Below are 20472 nucleotides of genomic sequence, written 5' to 3'. Positions count from 1 at the left end.
CATACATCTAGGCTCTTCTATTTCCAGAACTTACCAACTATTTCGAGTGTTCATATAGTTTCTACTTGTTTACAATTTTCTACTTTTCATCGTCTCTCAGATGTATGTGAGTTTGTAGTTTACAGTCTCTCGCACACACATAGGCGTATAAGTAAATGCATCTGTGTGTGACATCTCTCGGCTGCTTATATGTGTGCATACATGATTTGATTATTGACGTAAATACCGCTTACCATGGCCTTAGCATCGCCTTAGTGATGGTATAGCTTAGTGATGCTAATATCCGTGAAAATATATATGTATGCTGAGCTTGACGTACAGTTGGAGAAATTTGTACATGGTTGTTTTTGTCAAACTTTGTTTATATTTACGGTATTTATTTGTTTACATTATTTTGGTTATATTCGTTTGATATATAATCTTTTAAAATTAGCCGATCAGGCACAGCCAAGAGTGTAAGTTGTGTTATAGGGATGTACGTAAAATGCACTTTTTGATGTTTTTATTGTTTTGTAATTTTTTTAGTCCTGAGGATGATCTCAGATTGAGGTCGAAATATTGAGAATCATTAAACAAATATATTTATTGAAAGATATAAAATATTTGGTTTTTATTTATGCGTGGCCTTGAGCTCGAAAAATTTAATAATTTAAATATTGAAGGACGAAAAACAACAAATAAAACAAGTAAGGAACGTTAAGTTCGGGTGTAACCGAACATTACATACTCAGTTGAGAGCTATGGTGACAACATAAGGGAAAATAACCATGTAGGAAAATGAACCGAGGGAAACCCTGGAATGTGTTTGTATGACATGTGTATCAAATGAAAGTCATTAAAGAGTATTTTATGAGGGAGTGGGCCATAGTTCTATAGGTGGACGCCATTTAGGGATAAAGCCATAAAGGTGGATCAGGGTTGACTCTAGAATGCGTTTGTACGATATGGGTATCAAATGAAATGTGTTAATGAGTATTTTAAAAGGGAGTAATCCTTAGTTGCATAGGTGGACGCCGTTTTGAGATATCGCCATAAAGGTGGACCAGGGGTGACCCTAGAATTTGTTTGTACAATATGGGTATCAAAAGAAAGGTGTTAATGAGTATTTTAAAAGGGAGTAATCCTTAGTTCCATAGGTGGACGCCGTTTCGAGATATGGCCACAAAGGTGGACCAGGGGTTACCCTAGAATTTGTCTGTACAATATGGGCATCAAACGAATGGTGCTAATGAGTATTTTAAAAGGGAGTGGGCCTTAGTTCTATAGGTGGACGCCGTTTCGAAATATCGCCATAAAGGTGGACCAGGGGTGACTCTAGAATGTGTTTGTACGATATGGGTATTAAATTAAAGGTATTAATGAGGGTTTTAAATGGGAGTGGTGGTTGTTGTATAGGTGGTCGCCTTTTCGAGATATCGCCATAAAGGTGGGCCAGGGGTGACTCTAGAATGCGTTTGTACGATATGGGTATCAAATGAAAGGTGTTAATGAGTATTTTAAAAGCGAGTAATCCTTAGTTCCATAGGTGGACGCCGTTTCGGAATATCGGCATAAAGGTGGACCAGGGGTGACCCTAGAATTTGTTTGTACAATATGGGTATCAAAAGAAAGGAGTTAATGAGTATTTTAAAAGGGAGTAATCCTTAGTTCCATAGGTGGACGCCGTTTCGAGATACCGCCATAAAGGTGGACCAGGGGTGACCCTAGAATTTGTTTGTACAATATGGACATCAAACGAAAGGTGTTAATGAGTATTTTAAAAGGGAGTGGGCCTTAGTTCTATAGGTGGACGCCGTTTCGAAATATCGCCATAAAGGTGGACCAGGGGTGACCCTAGAATTTGTTTGTACAATATGGGTATCAAAAGAAAGGTGTTAATGAGTATTTTAAAAGGGAGTAATCCTTAGTTCCATAGGTGGACGCCGTTTCGAGATACCGCCATAAAGGTGGAGCAGGGGTGACCCGAGAATTTGCTTGTACAATATGGGTATCAAAAGAAAGGTGTTAATGAGTATTTTAAAAGGGAGTAATCCTGAGTTCCATAGGTGGACGCCGTTTCGAGATACCGCCATAAAGGTGGACCAGGGGTGACTCTAGAATGTGTTTGTATGATATGGGTATCAAATTAAAGGTATTAATTAGGGTTTTAAAAGGGAGTGGCGTTTGTTGTATAGGTGGTCGCATTTTCGAGATATCGCCATAAAGGTGGACCAGGGGTGACCCTAGAATTTGTTTGTACAATATGGGTATCAAAAGAAAGGTGTTAGTGAGTATTTGAAAAGGGAGTAATCCTTAGTTCCATAGGTGGACGCCGTTTCGAGATATCGCCATAAAGGTGGACAGGGGTGACCCTAGAATTTGTTTGTACAATATGGGTATCAAAAGAAAGGTTTTAATGAGAATTTTAAAAGGGAGTAATCCTTAGTTCCATAGGTGGACGCCGTTTCGAGATATCGGCATAAAGGTGGAGCAGGGGTGACCCTAGAATTTGTTTGTACAATATGGGTATCAAAAGAAAGGTGTTAGTGAGTATTTGAAAAGGGAGTAATCCTTAGTTCCATAGGTGGACGCCGTTTCGAGATATCGCCATAAAGGTGGACAGGGGTGACCCTAGAATTTGTTTGTACAATATGGGTATCAAAAGAAAGGTGTTAATGAGTATTTTAAAAGGGAGTAATCCTTAGTTCCATAGGTGGACGCCGTTTCGAGATACCGCCATAAAGGTGGACCAGGGGTGACTCTAGAATGTGTTTGTATGATATGGGTATCAAATTAAAGGTATTAATTAGGGTTTTAAAAGGGAGTGGCGTTTGTTGTATAGGTGGTCGCATTTTCGAGATATCGCCATAAAGGTGGACCAGGGGTGACCCTAGAATTTGTTTGTACAATATGGGTATCAAAAGAAAGGTGTTAGTGAGTATTTGAAAAGGGAGTAATCCTTAGTTCCATAGGTGGACGCCGTTTCGAGATATCGCCATAAAGGTGGACAGGGGTGACCCTAGAATTTGTTTGTACAATATGGGTATCAAAAGAAAGGTTTTAATGAGAATTTTAAAAGGGAGTAATCCTTAGTTCCATAGGTGGACGCCGTTTCGAGATATCGCCATAAAGGTGGACAGGGGTGACCCTAGAATTTGTTTGTACAATATGGGTATCAAAAGAAAGGTGTTAATGAGTATTTTAAAAGGGAGTAATCCTTAGTTCCATAGGTGGACGCCGTTTCGAGATACCGCCATAAAGGTGGACCAGGGGTGACTCTAGAATGTGTTTGTATGATATGGGTATCAAATTAAAGGTATTAATTAGTGTTTTAAAAGGGAGTGGTGGTTGTTGTATAGGTGGTCGCATTTTCGAGATATCGCCATAAAGGTGGACCAGGGGTGACTCTAGACTTTGTTTGTACGATATGGGTATCAAATGAAAGGTGTTAATGAGTATTTTTAAAAGGGAGTGGGCCTTCGTTCTATAGGTGTTCGCCTTTTCGAGATATCGCCATAAAGGTGGACCAGGGGTGACTTTAGAATATGTTTGTACGATATGGGTATCAAATGAAAGGTGTTAATGAGTATTTTAAAAAGGCGTGGGGCTTAATTCTATAGGTGAACGCCTTTTCGAGATATCGCCATAAAGGTGGACCAGGGGTGACTCTAGAATGTGTTTGTACGATATGGGTATCAAATTAAAGATATCAATGAGAGTTTTAAAAGGGAGTGGTGGTAGTTGTATATGTGAAGGCGTTTTCCAGATATCGACCAAAATGTGGACCAGGGTGACCCAGAACATCATCTGTTGGATAACGCTAATTTATTTATATATGTAATACCTGTCAAGATTTTAAGGGTTTTTTATTTCGCCCTGCAGAACTTTTTCATTTTCTTCACAACCATTTTATAAAGTTTTTTCTAAAGTTATATTTCGCGTCAATAAACCAATTCAATTACCTCACCATGTTTCATCCCTTTTTTCGTATTTGGTGTAGAATTATGGCATTTTTTTCATTTTTCGTAATTTTCGATATCGAAAAAGTGGGCGTGGTCATTGTCGGATTTCGTTCATTTTTATACCAAGATAAAGTGAGTTCAAGTAAGTACGTGAACTAAGTTCATTAAAGATATGTCGATTTTTCTTAAGTTATCGTGTTAACGGCCATGCGGAAGGACAGACGAAAGACTGTGTATAAAAACTGGGCGTGGCATTAACCGATTTCGCCCGTTGTCACGGAAAACAGTTAACATCATAAAATCTATGCCGCTACCAAATTTCAAAAGGATTGGTTAATTTTTGTTCGGAGCCACGCCCATATTGAAATTTTCTTTAATTTTTGTATTTTGTTGCACCATATCATTACTGGAGTTGAATGTTGACATAATTTACTTATATATTGTAAAGATATTAAATTGTTTGTTAAAATTTTACTTAAAAAAAATTTTTTTTAAAGTGGGCGTGGTCCTTCTCCGATTTTGCAAATTTTTATTAGGCGTACATATAGTAATTGGAGTAACGTCCCTGCCAAATTTCATCATGATATCTTCAACGACTGACAAATTACAGCTTGCAAAATTTTAAATGACCTTCTTTTAAAAGTAGGCGGTGCCACGCCCATTGTCCAAAATTTTACTAATTTTCTATTCTGCGTCATAAATTTAACTCATTTACCGAGCTTCGTCGCTTTATCTGTATTTGGTAATGAATTATCGCACTTTTTCGGTTTTTCGAAATTTTCGATATCGAAAAAGTGGGCGTGGTTATAGTCCGATATCGTTCATTTTAAATAGCGATCTGAGATGAGTGCTCAGGAACCTACGTACCAAATTTCATCAAGATACCTCAAAATTTATTCAAGTTATCGTGTTAACGGACGGACGGACGGACATGCTTCAATCAAATTTTTTTTCGATCCTGATTATTTTGATATATGGAAGTCTATGTCTATCTCGATTCCTTTATATATGTACAACAAACCGTTATCCAATCAAACTTAATATACTCTGTGAGCTCTGCTCAACTGAGTATAAATATTATCATCTGTATTTAATTAGCGAGACTTGCTCGTGTGGCTTTATTCAATTGTTTTGTTATTGAGATTACAGAAAATTGCAAAGTTTACAAACGGCAGTGGTTACTAGGATATGTTTCTGAATTTCACTTCTACATCAGCTAGCTTCTCGGGAGCTAAGTATTTTTTTTTTTTTTTTTTTAGTTTGGTTTAGTTTAGTTTAGTTTAGTTTATTTTAGTTTAGTTTAGTTTATTAAGTCAATGATCAAAAAGAATCTTAAAGACTAGATACAAATGAATTAAAAGATATTAAAACTTATAAACGTAAGTAACATGAAAATAAAATAAGATAAACAATGAGTTAAATAAATAAATAAAAATAAATTAAAAGTACAATTACAGAGAAGACTTGAACGTACTTCTCGGCAAAGAGAAATCGAAAAGAAAACTCACTGAGAGTCTATTAAATTCGGTAAGTGCGCGAAAAATCGGGTCGAGCATGCAATAATTAGCTCTACCAAAAGTACGAAGACACCTATTAGGTACATTAAAGGTAACTTTTGCTAGGAGAGCTGAACAATCCAAAGAGCCAGCGAGGAGATCATAAACAAACATTAGTAAATGCACAGCTCTTCGAGTTTCAAGAGATTGGAGATTGATAACCTTGCAGCACGAGTAATAGGATGGGGTTGGGTCGTCAAAGTTAATAAATAAATATAAATAAAATAAGCAAAATTTAATGAATTTTCTTTGAACCCTTTCTAACCCGGCAGAGTGCCACTATAGATAGGATTCCAGAAAACAGACACGTATTCAAGTTTTCAGTGAACTAAAGGGATCATGGGATAGGGATCCTTAAAGTATTTTTCATATCTGAGAAGGAAGGCAAGGTTTCTGTAAGCCTTCGGAAGGACATAACAGATATCACTAACGAACGAGAAAGAAGTGTCGAAGACAAAACCTAGATCGATAAACTCTTTGAAAGAAGCCAATTCAACGCCTGAGATATCATAGGGCGTGGTATGCTAGTTAGACGACTTACAAAAAGACATTCGAAAACGTTTTTGACATTTTGGTAGAGATTATAATTATTGGCATTACACCAAACAACAAAATTATTTAGATCATTTTGTAGCAGCACTGCATCTGACGGGCCATTAATTTTACGAAAAATTTTAAGATCGTCTGCGTATAAAAGGAAAGCAGACGAATTAAAGCAGGAACCAACTCGAATCTCCAACATTCATACCAGTGTAAAAGCTTTTTACCACTCAGCATGTTTAGGCCAGCAGGCTAGCCCCAAAGGAAAATTAAGGGCCGGCCACCCTAATACAATCTAATACAAAACCGCTTATTGGTTACGGCCGCTAGAACTTATACTCAAAGAAAAATTGACGTTTGGTTAAGTTACCCCGCCAAAGGCCTGTTAGCTTTGGGGGGTAAACGGAACGCGTGGAATTGGACTCGGTCACTTGGATTAAAGCCGCAGCAGTATACGCACGCTCGTAAGTTAGATCAACAAGTTTCTAACCACCATTAAAACATCACCGCCAGTACGCAGAGTCCCTGAATATATATTAAAGGTAACATTGTAGCAATTGCATGCTTGCTCCTTTAAACTCTACTTTCTATTCTTATATTGCATATTCCCTTGAAATAAAACACTATTGTAAATTTTAATATTAATCACTTCCTTTTTATTCATATATACCAAATCTTCCAAACAACCACCACCCAAACATAATAATGATTCGTCTAAAAAGAAAGTAGGCGCCTACCAAGCAAGTGTAGCTAGAAACACTTGCAGATTCTGTAAGAAAAACAACCACAAGCTGTCATAATGCCAAAACTTCCAGCGGCTGTCCGTATTAGACAGAATAGCGTTTATAAAGGACACTCGGGGGTATCTGAATTGCCTCTCGGCAAAACATACAATATCCAAATGTACGTGCGCCTTTAATTGTAGCATTTGCCAAAGACATCATACATTCAACAAAATGCGGGCACGAACACGAGACCAACCACAACCCAACAAACCCAGTTAGATCAAAGACCATCTACTTCGGCACAGGCTCAGGCCCAACGTCAGTCTGCCACGGCAAATAATCAACCAATCAACTTCAATTCCTGTTTCGCGAATACAAGCAAAGGGGTTCTATTAAGTACTGTTCAAGTCAATATATTTTACAACAATGAACACCCGCGCCCTAATAGACTGCGGATCAGAGTGCTCGTTCATTTCGGAGCGACTTAAGAGAAGAATAAATTTGCCCAGTCGCAAGCTAAATGCACAAGTGTTAGGGATAAACAACACGGTGTCAGCCCAAGTGAAAGAGGCATGCTTCATTCAGTTGCGGTCATCAATAAACCCGAATGTACGCATACACACCACAGCATTAGCGCAGCTTACTGGCAATCTGCCAACCTGTCAAATTGACCCTATGACACACCAAGTTTTCCCGGACTTGGTGCTAGCAGATCGGAAGTTCTTTTTAAATGAACAAGTATACCTTATTCTGGGTGGGGATATTTACGCACAGATAATGCTAGGCGGTATACGAGAAAATGTTTTAGGCACCCTCCTTCCGCAGGAAACTGTATTTGGCTGGATACTAACTGGCCAAACGGAAACGGCCAGCCCAGCCGGCAGGTGTGTGCCATTTTTTAATGAGGTATCGCTGGACAAGGAAATAGTGTAATTTTGGGAGCTGGAAGACATTCCCAAAAACCATGTTTATACCAAGGAAGAAAATTACTGCGAGGAGTTGTATTAAAAACCCACCAAAAGAAATAAAGATGGCAAATATATTGTGTCTTTTCCTTTTAAGCATGATTTTAAAAGGGTATCTCATTAGGACCGTCGCTAAGAGCGCGCGCTCACAATTTTTTAGAAATGAAAACCGGTTAGCGAAAAATCCCGAATTGCAAACGCAATACAATCTACGACTCGATATAATACGAAACGTTAGCTCATATGGCACGGGTAGAAGGGCATGTTCCGGCAGACACATGCGATACCTATTTTTTACACCATTACGCAGTAGTTAAGGAAGAAAGCACCACCACTAAAGTGAGAGTAGTTTTTAATGCCTCCTGTCCCACTGCTAATGGAATGAGTTTAAATGATGTCCTTTATTCAGGCCCAGTCCTTCAGAGTGATCTAACGATTCTCATACTCCGTTGGAGATTGTTCCGATACGTATTCAACAGTGACATTGAAAAGATGTACCGGTAGATATTGCTAGAGCCCAGGGACACCAGGTATCAACGCATCGTCTTCAGGTCATCCACCAGCGAACCAATCAGCCTATACGACTTGAAAACCGTGAACTTCGGTTTAAACTGCGCGCCCTACCTGGCCATAAGGACCCTTATTCAACTAGCAGAAGATGTAGAGGAAACTTATCCCATCGCATCGGACATCCTACGACAGCTTATGTATGTCGACGACATTTTAGCGGGTAGACACACCATTGCTACCGCCACGAAGGCAAGGGACGAAATCCAAGCGGCATTACAATCAGCCGGCTTCTCCCTCAGGAAGTGGACTTCCAATTGCGACCAACTACTGGAAGTTATACCAATATCGCGTTATTAAATGAAAACTTTTTAAATTTTGAAGATGCTAGCATGGTTAAAGCCTTAGGGATCAGGTGGAATGCCCACTCTCATTATTTCTATTTTTCTACGAAACCCATAGATAACCAAGATGTGTTCACAAAGAGAACAATTTTGTCTGCTATAGCAAAATTATTTGATCCACTAGGTTGGCTAGGGCCATTTATTATTACCTCGAAAATCATTATGCAAGGTATTTGGCTGGAAGACACGGGCTGGGACTACGCCGTATCTCCCGCGGTATTAGATAGATGGCATGATTTTTTAGAAAGCATGTACGATTTTCCCCGGTAGCGAGCATCGAAATACATGGCTTTTGCGATGCTTCTGAGAATTTATACGCAGCCGCAATATACCTGAGGGTACAAATTGAGAATCATGTGTTCGTAAACTTGCTCTTTGCAAAAACCAGAGTAGCACCGGTCAAGAACATATCTCTTCCCCGCCTTAAAATATGTCGTGCAGTTCTACTAGCGGAAATAGTACAGTCAGCCGAAAAAATCTCATTTTAACAACCCTGTCTATGGACGGATTCACAATCATCCTTGCATGGATTCGCAAACCCCCATGCTCGTGGTCCACTTTCGTTGCCTATAGGGTGACAAAAATAATTTACAAAGTAGGGATAGAAAACTGGCTTCATGTCGACTTGGCATCGAACCCGGTAGATCTCGCAAGTATATGTATAACCGCTGAAGATCTTATCAGCAACGCCCTGTAGTGGGAGGGCCCTTCTTGGCTTAATGAAGATAGCTCAAATTGGCCTACCCAAGAAACAGAATATACCACCACGTCAGAAGTCGAGCGAAATAAAAGCAACGACCCAACGTCTGATTGTTATCTATCAAAAGAGGTATGATGGTGAGTATTATTCAGCTTTAAAATCTAAAAAACTTATAGGAGCAAAGAGCAAGGTACTACCACTGAACCCATTTATAGATGAAAGGGGGGTTATGAGGCCAGGCGGTCGCCTCGGAGCTTCCGAAGATATCCCGTACAACGAGGGACACCCAGTTATTCTGCCGTATAATTGCCAGTTGTCGCGTCTTATCGTCAAATTCACTCATAGGATCTCACTCCATGGGGAAAACCAACTTATGCTATGCCTCATCCGTACGCTGTATTGGATACCACGCGTCAAGAATATGATAAAATCGACGATACACAATTGCAAAGAATGCACAATTTACCGAAAATCGCGTTCAAACCCAGCTAATGGGTATTTTACCCAAGGAGAGAAATACGTACTCACTGGCATTCACAAATACAGAAGTCGATTTTGCGGGACCCTTCAATATAAAGAACTTTCCGGGACGAGGTTGTAGAGTGTCGAAGGGGTATGTATGCTTCTTCGTTACTTTGCAACGAAAGCGATTCACCTGGAACCCACCTCCGACCTCAGGACTCAATCATTTTTAGCAGCATTTGCGAGGTTCGTTTCGCGAAGAGGCTGCCCTAGTAAGATGTTTTCCGACAATGGCACGAATTTTGTCGGGGCTTCTAGAGCACTTAAAGCGGAAATGAGGGAATTCCTACAAAATGCCCGCGATAACACCCTATACAAGTACTCCCATCAATCCTTATAGTGGCACTTTATTCCCGCATCAGCTCGGCACATGGGGGGACTGTGGGAGGCCGGAGTGAAAAGTTTTAAAAGTCACTTCATAAAATCTCCTCAAGTTGCAAATTCACCTTTGAGGAGTTTGCGATTTTGCTATTCAGGATCGAAGCCTACCTCAACTCCCGACCATTGAGCCCTGCGTCAAACAATGCATCAGACCTGGAGCCACTAACCCCCGGCCACTTTCTGGTAGGAGGATATCTCTTATCCCCACCAGAACCTGAGGCCAGCAAAAAACTCTGCCTCAATCATAAATCGATGGCAAAAGTTAAAATCCCTACATCACTCCTTCTTCAAGAGGTGGAAATCGGAATACCTCTCTGAACTGCATAAAAGAAATAAATGGAGATTTCCCAAAACGAACCTAAAAATCGGGGACCTGGTCGTAATCAAAGAGGACAATTTGTCTCCAAACGATCGGAGACTCGGACGGGTGGTCAAATTACACCCAGGACCCGACGATCACGTCAGAGTGGTCGATATCATGACGAGTAAAGGCCAGATAACCCGACCCTTGGTAAAACTCATCATGTTGCCCTACCATCGCGATGAGGCAGAATAATCTGATGCATCCAATTAAAACCTTTGCCGATAGTATTCCACTTCACGAAATCCCAAAACAATGTTTCCACACCGTGAACATAGGCAATATAGTGGAATTTCAATCGAGTATTTTCACGCAATACATCAAACAGTTTTACTACAAATCCAGCAATTAGCCAGTCGAAATCAAAAAAGTATCATACGTAAATGTACATATGTACATGTGTATTGTTGGGCAATTAACAAAACCCTTTTTCAGTTGAAGTGTGTAAGTACTTCGCAGACCCTTTCTCTGAATTAGGAAAGGAATATGCATTTTGCAAAACAACAACGAGTCACGTTAATGAACCAGCGAGTTTTGATAAGATCGTGCGTCAATATCGGCTAACTAGCAAAGGGAAGTGCAATAGATGTAAGGATAACGAGCCAGAATTCTAAGAACGCATGGTCAATATTTTTACCACAGTGATAGCGTCTGCTTAACGCTGTTAGATCTACTTTTCAACAAAAATTCTTTATGTTTAATCGTGTACTATAATAATAAAGTGGAGGCAACAGCGACGGTGCTGAGCGCCGCATGACCATGCCGAATGGTGTTGATGATCAGGAGAAGCTACTCGCTGAAGCTATTGGCACAGCGCGTAAACAAGCATTCCAAATGAACCATTTTCTTGATAAGGATCGTATATTGGATGCACTAAAATGTGTTAGTACTATGTTGAGCGAATTGCGTACCTCCTTGCTATCACCGAAGAGCTACTATGAGTTATATATGGCTATCAGAGATGAACTTTGCCACCTGGAATTGTATTTGAGTGAGAACAGCAATGAAGAGACAGATTTTTGTGAACTGGTGCAGTATTCGCACACAATTGTGCCGCGCTTATATTTACTCATCCCTGTTGGTATTGTACATATTAAAAATGATTCCACATTCAAACGTAGCATACTGAAAGATTTAGTAGAAATGTGCCTCGGTGTACAACATCCATTACGGGGCCTATTGCTACGTAACTATTTGTTACAATGTACACGTAACATATTACCAGATGTACTCAAAGCAGATAATGAACATGAAGGCAATGTATTGGGTGCTATTGATTTTGTACTTACCAATTTTGCTGAAATGAATAAATTATGGATGCGTATGCAGCATCAGGGTCACTCAAGTGAGAAGTCACGACGTGAGAAAGAACGTGAAGAAATCAAAATATTAGTTGGCACAAAGCAATATTAAAACACTACCAGCGCTGGATATTGCCGGGTATATTGGTACAGGTGGTTAGTTGTCGTGATGCTATTGCGCAGGAATATCTTATGGAATGTATTATACAAGTATTTCCCGATGAGTTTCATTTGCAAACATTAGATCCGTTCCTGAAATCATGTGCACAGCTAGAGACTGGTGTGAATGTGAAGATTATAATAATTTCTTTAATTGATCGTTTGGCGGCATACAACCAGAGGAGTGGCAAGACAAGCGGTACCGATATTGAATCCATTATACCACCTGAGGTGGAATTATTTGAAGTGTTCAGCATACAAGTATCAAATATTGTGCAGACCCGTACTGATATTCCTCTAGAAGATACAATATCCCTGCAGATTGAGTTACTAAGCCTCGCCCAAAAAGTTTATCCAGATCGGGTTGACTATGTTGACAAAGTGCTCTGCACTACGACACAAATTTTAGAGCGTCTTAGCATGAATAATGTATCACATTTTCTGTCGGTGAATCAAGACGTATCACGTCTCTTACGTATTTGCATCGATTTCTATAACAACGCTCTAACTGTCATACAATGAAAGAACTTCACACCACTGCTGGACAAATCGATTACATTTCACGAAAATCAATGGCATTATATGGCATTATATTAATGAATGTGATTCAATTCGAAACTTTTATACCATCTGCATTCAGACAGCCCGGAGCAAGTTGAACATGTATTAACTATATTCACGCCACTAATCAAATATGAAGAATTGCCAGTGGGACCAAATGGTAAATAAGCAACCCCACCCACCAATGGTAATACTGTCGATCCTGAAGAATTCGCTGAAGAACAAGGCATTGTTGCGCGTTTCATACACTATATGAAATCCGATGAATCCGACATGCAATACAAAATTCTACAATCCGCACGAAAATATCTAGGCACCGGTGGTTCACAACGTGTCAAACATGTTTTACCGCCACTCATATTCTCTGTCTATCAGTTGGCCTACAAATATAAAGCTATTTTTGATGAAGATGATAACTGGGATAAGAAATGTCAAAAGATATTACAATATTATCACAGTAAATTCGCCATAGCAAAAGCAGATCTAGCTGATTTGGTGTTGCGTTTTTACTTGCAAGGTGCTTTAGTTATAGGCGGGATCGGCTATACAAATCACGAGACTGTTGCTTATGAATTTATGACGCAAGCCTTTTCGCAATTTGAGGATGAAATCTCAGATTCTAAAGCGCAATTGGCTGCAATTATGCTAATAATATCCACATTTGAATAAATGTCGTGTTTTAGTGAGAAAAATGTTGAATTTTTGCGTACGAATTGTGCGCTTTCTGCCTCTAAACTATTGAAGAAACCCGATCAATGTAGTGGTGTGGTGGCCTGCGCTGCAAAATTGTACAGATATGTGTTATGAGAAACGCACCCTTGATTGCCTAAAGAAAGGAGTACGTATAATAGCGCATTGTCTGGACGTTGGCGTACAAGTGCAACTTTATGTCGACTTGCTGAATCATTATCTGTTCTATTTTGAGCGTGGCAATTCATTAATAACTGTGGCAATGTTGAATCAGCTTATTGCCAAAATTAATGAGGATTTACCAAAAAAAATTTATGAAAGTCAATCACTTCATTGCATTTTACCTGAAAATATAAGAAAAAAAATAATAGTAAAAAGAAATTACAAATAAATTTACAATACTTACCGCTCTGCTACTTTACTACCTCTTGGATTTTTCAAAATGACATTTCTCATTCAGGAAATGCTTTACCTACAAACTGAACAAGCAAGCCACAGGCAACCATGGCCACAATTAATGAGCACTTGACTAACCCTGCACCATTTTAGGCCTAAAAGCCAAATATACCAAATATTCTGGTAGGTCGTTAATATCAAATAAGACGTTGCTATTCAATGAAATACCAATTAAAAAATTATACCAAATCGTTTACGAACGTATGAGGAGAAAGAGTAGTGTATTGTCACATACAAGGGAAGGTGTTATAACCGATCTAACCACCAGTGTATTAATGTCCACACATTAATCCAGCAAAGTTGTGCACCTTGTTGGTGGGAGCCCAGGGTGGTTTATAGCAAACATCACCACAATTTATAACAAAGTTTCTGCAATTTAAAATACACTAGGGGACACAAAGATAACCCCAAATCTTGAACTTTTTTTCTAAAATTTGTATACCTGGTTCTGAAAAATTTTATGAGTCAGAATTTTGAGGTAATCTCGTCATTAAGCCACAACCAGATATTTTTTTTTTTTTTAATAATCTATACAGACACGTATATAATATGACTTATTGAGTCTAATTGCAGGCAGCATGACCCGCTACGGTCAATTACGCAAGGCATATGAAAAGAAGGCCAGCTACTTCAAGATCCCATGCCATTTGTGTTCGGCTAGGCATCCGATCCGGCTCTGCCCAGTCTATCGTTCCAAGATGCCCGACGAACGGATGCGTGAGGCACTTTTGGGCAATTACTGTGGCAAATTCCTCTCCATGGCACATCGCACGGCTGGTTGCACAAGCAACGGAAGATGTCGATGATGTGGTGAGAAACCCCACACCAGTCTGTACGTGGATGAGCAAAAAATAGCCTCTCGTGAGCCATGGAGTGTACAAGTAGAGGAAGAAGAACGCGATAACCTCGAAGGGGCGTTGTCACTCTACTCCTAAAATATTGAGGCGGAGGAGATTGACCAAGGAACCACGGATAGGCACATTGATTACCAACCAGCCAGCATGGCCAAAGAGAGACCGGAACCACTGCTCTTCTAACTCTCAGAGAGATGGGAACCACGGCCTTTCCGACTATCAGGGGGATCGGAACCACGGCTCTTCCGACCCCTGCTAAAACATGAGCGCCAACAGTCGACCAGAACCCCTCACCGTCGCCGATGGCACTACGCTACCGACTGTCCTACACCCCAAAATCTTGGGTGTGATGTTTGATCAGGATCTACATTTTGGTGAGCACGCAACCGCAATTGTTCCGAGAATTCAGAGCCGTAACAAAATCCTCAAATCCCTCGCTGGCAGTACCTGGGGAAAAGAAAAAGAAACGCTCGTGACTACATACAAAGCAATTAGCCAGCCGATTACGTGCTACGCGTCACCCATATGGTCGCCAAGCCTAAAAATTACCCACTGGAAGAAACTACAGGCCTGCCAAAATACTGCTCTCAGAATCGCCACGGGCTGTCTTCTTATGTCCCCAGAACAGCATCTACATAATGAGGCGAGAATACTCCCCATCAGGGAGAGAAATGAGATGCTGACCAAACAGTTCCTTTTGAATACCCAGAAACCTGGGCATCCCAACATATATCTGATTGATGAACCAGCACCGCCTAGGGGCTTAAGGAGTCATCTCCGTAAGCATTTTGAGGAAATACTGCACCTGAGAACCCAGCCGTATGAAGTGAAAAAACACAAGCAGGTCCTTGGTGAACTCCATAAACAGGCGTCGGACCTTTATGCTGGGAATTGCCCGGTGAATCCAGTACTTAAAGAAAAGTATCCAAAACTCGCGGAAGAGCAACGCATACTCCCCAGGGAAACACGTGTCACTCTTGCTCAACTTCGTTCTGGATACTGTAACAGGTTAAACCCTTACTTATCCAGAACCAACCCTGACATACAAAATGTATGCCTCGCTTGCAATGTGTCCCCACATGACACCATCCATCTCTTTAATTGTAATGTGGAACCAACGCCTCTAACACCCCTTTCGTTATGGTCCACCCCTGTTGAAACGGCAAGTTTCCTTGGACTCCCGTTAGAGGATATTGATGACAATTTGTGATCGGTCGCGGCTATTAGGTGGGGCGAGCATTGCTACAACAACAACAACAACCGTCGCCGCCGACAATGCCCCCAGCTGGCTGACAACAACACAAATCGCTGTTACGAAGCCATCACGGCTCGCCTGCCTCGCGCTACGTCGACCGCCACCGATTTTCGAGGAGTCATTGCCACTCGCCAACTAAGGACGCCGCTAACGTTCCGCAGTGGACGTACAGGGCTGGACCCCGTCGCTGGATCGGTACTGCGGCCCATGATTTCGATTTCGCCGACCGCTATCGTCAAAATATAAGCCGGAGAATGGCTTCACCTGGTGCGAGCATTGATCGACGTTTGTTCGTCATCCAGTGTCATATCCGCTGATTTGGTCCGGGAGCTGCGGCTGAACGAAACTCGAGTGGGTAGTCAGACAGGCTGTGTGGTGTGTCTGCGGTGGAAGCACGGCGACAACAAACACATTGCGACCCATGTCGTCGTCACACCACATTTCCACCGAGTGGCGCCTAGTCACAACCTGGATCCAGCCATCGCGGCTATGTATACTCACATCTGCCTCGCCGATCCCAAATTCTACGTCGCGTCGCCGGTACGCTTAGTTCTCGGGGCAGACGTGTATGCCGACATCATGCTCAACCAAGTGCTGCCAGCGTCATTCGGCCCGCTCTTGGCGCAAAGCACAATCTTTGGATTCGTGCTCTCTGGAGTATCCCGAGCCTAAAATGTCGCAGATACAATTATTAATAGGAAAACAAAGGGCCGGCCCCACTAATGCAATCTAGTACAAAACCGCTTATTGGTCGTTAGAACTTATACTCGAAGAAAAAGTGACGTTTCGTTAAGTTACCCCGCCAAAGGCCTGTTAGCTTTGGGGGGTAAACGGAACGCATGGAATGGTACTCGGTCACTTGGATTAAAGCCGCAGCAGTATACGCACGCTCGTAAGTTGGAACAACAAGTTTTTAACCACCATTAAAATATCCTCGCCAAAACGCAGAGTCCCTGAATATATATTAAAGGTAACATTGTAGCAATTGCACGCTTGCTCCTTTAAACTCTCCTTTCTATTTTTATATTGCACATTCCCTTGAAATAAAACACTATTGGAAATTTTAATATTAATCACTGCCTTTTTATTCCTAACCCCCCCTCGAGAGAAACTAAGTCTGAAAATCGCCAGCTCAAGTTTCCACAGCATTTATATAGCCCCGCTGCTCACTTTGCAATTGGTCTCTAAGTATTGCCTTTGTTGCTATTCTTTTTTATTCACCACTTAAGTACATACTACTCTATATGCTTTTTAATCCTAATGGCGTGGAATCTTTGAGGCGCTTAAAAGCTTAGTAACAATGGATTTTTACAGCATTGTTTTTTTATTAGCAGTGCTTCTGCTATTAGCGATTATATGAATGCTATCATCTGTATTTAATTAGCGAGACTTGCTCATATTGCTAGCTGAGGAAAAAGTGAAATGCAGAAACAAGTCCTAGTAACCATCGCCGTTTGTAAACTTTGAAATTTTCTCTAATATCTATAACAAAACCATTTTATAAAGCAATATGAGCTAATCTCGCTAATTAAATACAAATGATAATATTGATACAATAGTTAACAGCGGAAGTTCTGCTAATAAAAGCCAAAACTGAAAAAATGCATTGTTACTAAGATTTTAAGCGCGCCTAAAAATTCCACACCATCAGGATTAAACAGCACATAGAATTATATGTACCTAAACGGTGAATCAAAACGAATAAAAACAAAAGCAATACTTATAGACCAATTGCAAAGCGAGCAGCGGGGCATTCATATGGCTGAGTGGTTAAAGGCATCTGCCTTTACACTGGTATGAATGTTGGAGATTCCAGTTCAATACACAGCTCCAGAGAAGCCGTTTGTAAACTTTGCAATTTTTCTCTAATATCGATAACAAAACAATTGCATAAAGCAATACGATCAAGTCTCTGTAATTAGATCAGATGATAACATTGATATAATAGCTAACAGCGGAACAGTGTTGCCAGAAAAAAATTTCTTTGGGGCTAGAATCTAGAAAAAGGGGACTAGAAAGAGCAAGATTTCTTTAAGAAAATCCAAAACACATTGAAAGAAGAACTAAAAGTACATATATGTATGTATATTTTTCAATATAAGTTTTCATATCTATTTCAAATCAAACTTAAACAAAGTTATAAAGTAAGTAAACTAACAAAAAAAAAAAAAATTAGGAGCAAGGGAGGTACATAAATAATACTGTTTTTATAGTTCATCTTATATTATATTAATAACAAAAATACGGTTTTTTTTTAATTTTATTTTGCCATTTGGCGGTAAGGTATCGTTAAAAAATAAGAAGTATTTATGTTATTGGCGGCCACCGTGGTGTGATGGAAGCGTGCTCCGCCTATCACACCGTATGCCCTGGGTTCAACTCCCGGGCAAAGCAACATCAAAATTTTAGAAATAAGATTTTTCAATTAGAAGAAAATTTTTCTAAGCGGGGTCCCCCCTCGGCAGTGTCTGGCAAGCGCTCCGATTGTATTTCTGCCATGAAAAGCTCTCAGTGAAAACTCATCTGCCTTGCAGATGCCGTTCGGAGTCGGCATAAAACATGTAGGTCCCGTCCGGCCAATTTGTAGGGAAAAATCAAGAGGAGCACGACGCAAATTGGAAGAGAAGCTCGGCCCTAGATCTCTTCGGAGGTTATCGCGCCTTACATTTATTTTTTTTATTTTTCAATGACAGCACGGCTATTGGTTCGCCAATAATACGACTTGCCAAAATGTTGGCCGATGAAAATTTGTTTGAATTTTTTCCAATTTTTTTATTAAATTTTTAACGTTCTACGGGTGAACGAATCACCATTAAAATACACGTGTGCGATATTCAAGTTTATGTTGGGACGAGATATGTTTGAAGGGCCTTAGACTTAAAAATCTAAGATTTCGTCCTCAGAAGATGAATTATTATTTTTGCTGCACTCAAATAATATTTTTTGTGTTTATTAATTTTAAGAAATCGTTGTTTATTTCAAAGTCATAACAGCATTTATTCAACCGTTAAAGACCACTTCTTATTATCAGAAGCGAATTCAACATAACTAAACTCAATTTGTTTCTGTGTTTGCTTTAATCAAACATATGTTTGAAAACGTTCTTGCAACTTCAGCATTACTTAGTGGCAGCACAAATTGGACAAGCATTTAGAATTACGCTGTTTAACATCAAACTAAAAACTTAATGTTGAAGTCACATTTTTCCAATTTTGGAGATAGATATTTTTCCACTTCATTTGTAATCTCGTTATTTCATCAGTTATACTTGCTTTTTTTTTTTTTTTTTTAATTTAATTATGAAGTCGCGACATATATTATGTATCTTTCTTTCAATGAATTCGTATATAAATGTATCTTATTTTTTAATTCGTATATATTCTTTAAAGGTATAATGAAATAAGGTACGGGAGACAAAATATATTATAATCTGAAGTTAAAGGGCCGAAATTCTTAGTAGGTGACACTATGCTGTTGCACAAGCTGGAAAGTAAATATAAAATCTCATGATACAGTTTATCGATTAAAGTTTTTGTTATCAGTTGAGTACCGAGTTGCCACATTATACATAACGAAACAAATAAAATAACACTTCGACACATATAAAACGCATTACAAATTTCACAATACGTATTGCCGAAAAAGGTTTGGAACCAAAAAGGGGCAAACATTTTAAAGAGGGCTAAAAAAGAGGTAAGGGCTAAACCGGAATTTGGAGCTAAAACCCAAAAAAGGGGCCAGATCTGGCTCCAAAAGCATCAAAGTGGTAACACTGCAGCGGAAACACTGATTAAGAAGCAACGCTGTTGTAACGTAGCGTTACAATAATATAACTCCCGCTGTACCTCTTTTCTTAATTGCATCTGAAACTATGCCTATATAGTATAGTCAGGTGGCATTCAGTTCTAGCAATAAGGCGACCACCATATGAAGAGCGGCAGTAAATGGCAATATATACAAAAATGCCAAAGTAGCGGTGCATTGCTTAAGTGCTTTATAACGCAGGTCGTATAAATGAGTGAATTTCCCACCAGCAAGTCAGTCTCCACAGGAAGGGAAGCGGAAGGGGGCGCTGTCATGGCGCGGGTCACCAGTCACCTGGCCTGGACGACAAGAGTAGTGTCTTCGGACTATTTCCCTCCGTAGCCCACCCAGGTGTTGAGTGGCATGACGCCGAACGACCAGGCGACCCCTCAGCTCTAATGTAGTAAGCTGGCCGGAGCAGATGCCTAAGGCTTATCTGACCACTCCCACCAGCGAGCTTGAGAGAAGGGGGTGCGGCCGTGGCGCGGGTCACCCCTTGCTGTGCCTGGACGACAGGAGTGGAGTCTTCGGACTATCTCCCTCCGTCGCCATGTTCCGGTGAGGAGTGACCCGAACAACCGCATGAACCCCTCTCCACGGCTCTGGCTTCGGCCGTGAACCGACGTGTGCGCACAAGGGGCTACCGCTGTGCATTTAAGGTGCACTGCTTCCCCGCCCACGGATCGATTCACGGTGTCCAGCGGTGGAGCCAGCACTAACCGAATCCTCGCAGTCTCTCGTAGGTCACCGATCCGTCCGAAACCGCCGACCACCGATTCCGCCGACGATT

At 40.5% G+C, this 20472-nt stretch overlaps 1 protein-coding gene and 1 pseudogene across 1 annotated transcript in view; both read left to right on the top strand.

Moving 5' to 3' along the window:
* LOC137234189 (inhibin beta chain-like) overlaps window positions 1-20472 on the top strand; it is a 364782-nt gene that overhangs the window by 97634 nt on the left and 246676 nt on the right. The window lies entirely within an intron of this gene.
* On the top strand, window positions 11356-13704 carry LOC137234436 (vacuolar protein sorting-associated protein 35 pseudogene; annotated as a pseudogene).

The sequence above is a fragment of the Eurosta solidaginis genome, chromosome X (assembly GCF_040869045.1).
Source record: "Eurosta solidaginis isolate ZX-2024a chromosome X, ASM4086904v1, whole genome shotgun sequence".
Lineage (NCBI taxonomy): Eukaryota > Metazoa > Arthropoda > Insecta > Diptera > Tephritidae > Eurosta > Eurosta solidaginis.
The sequence above is the reverse complement of the archived record's forward strand: the minus strand, read 5'-3'. Positions and strand labels throughout refer to the sequence as shown.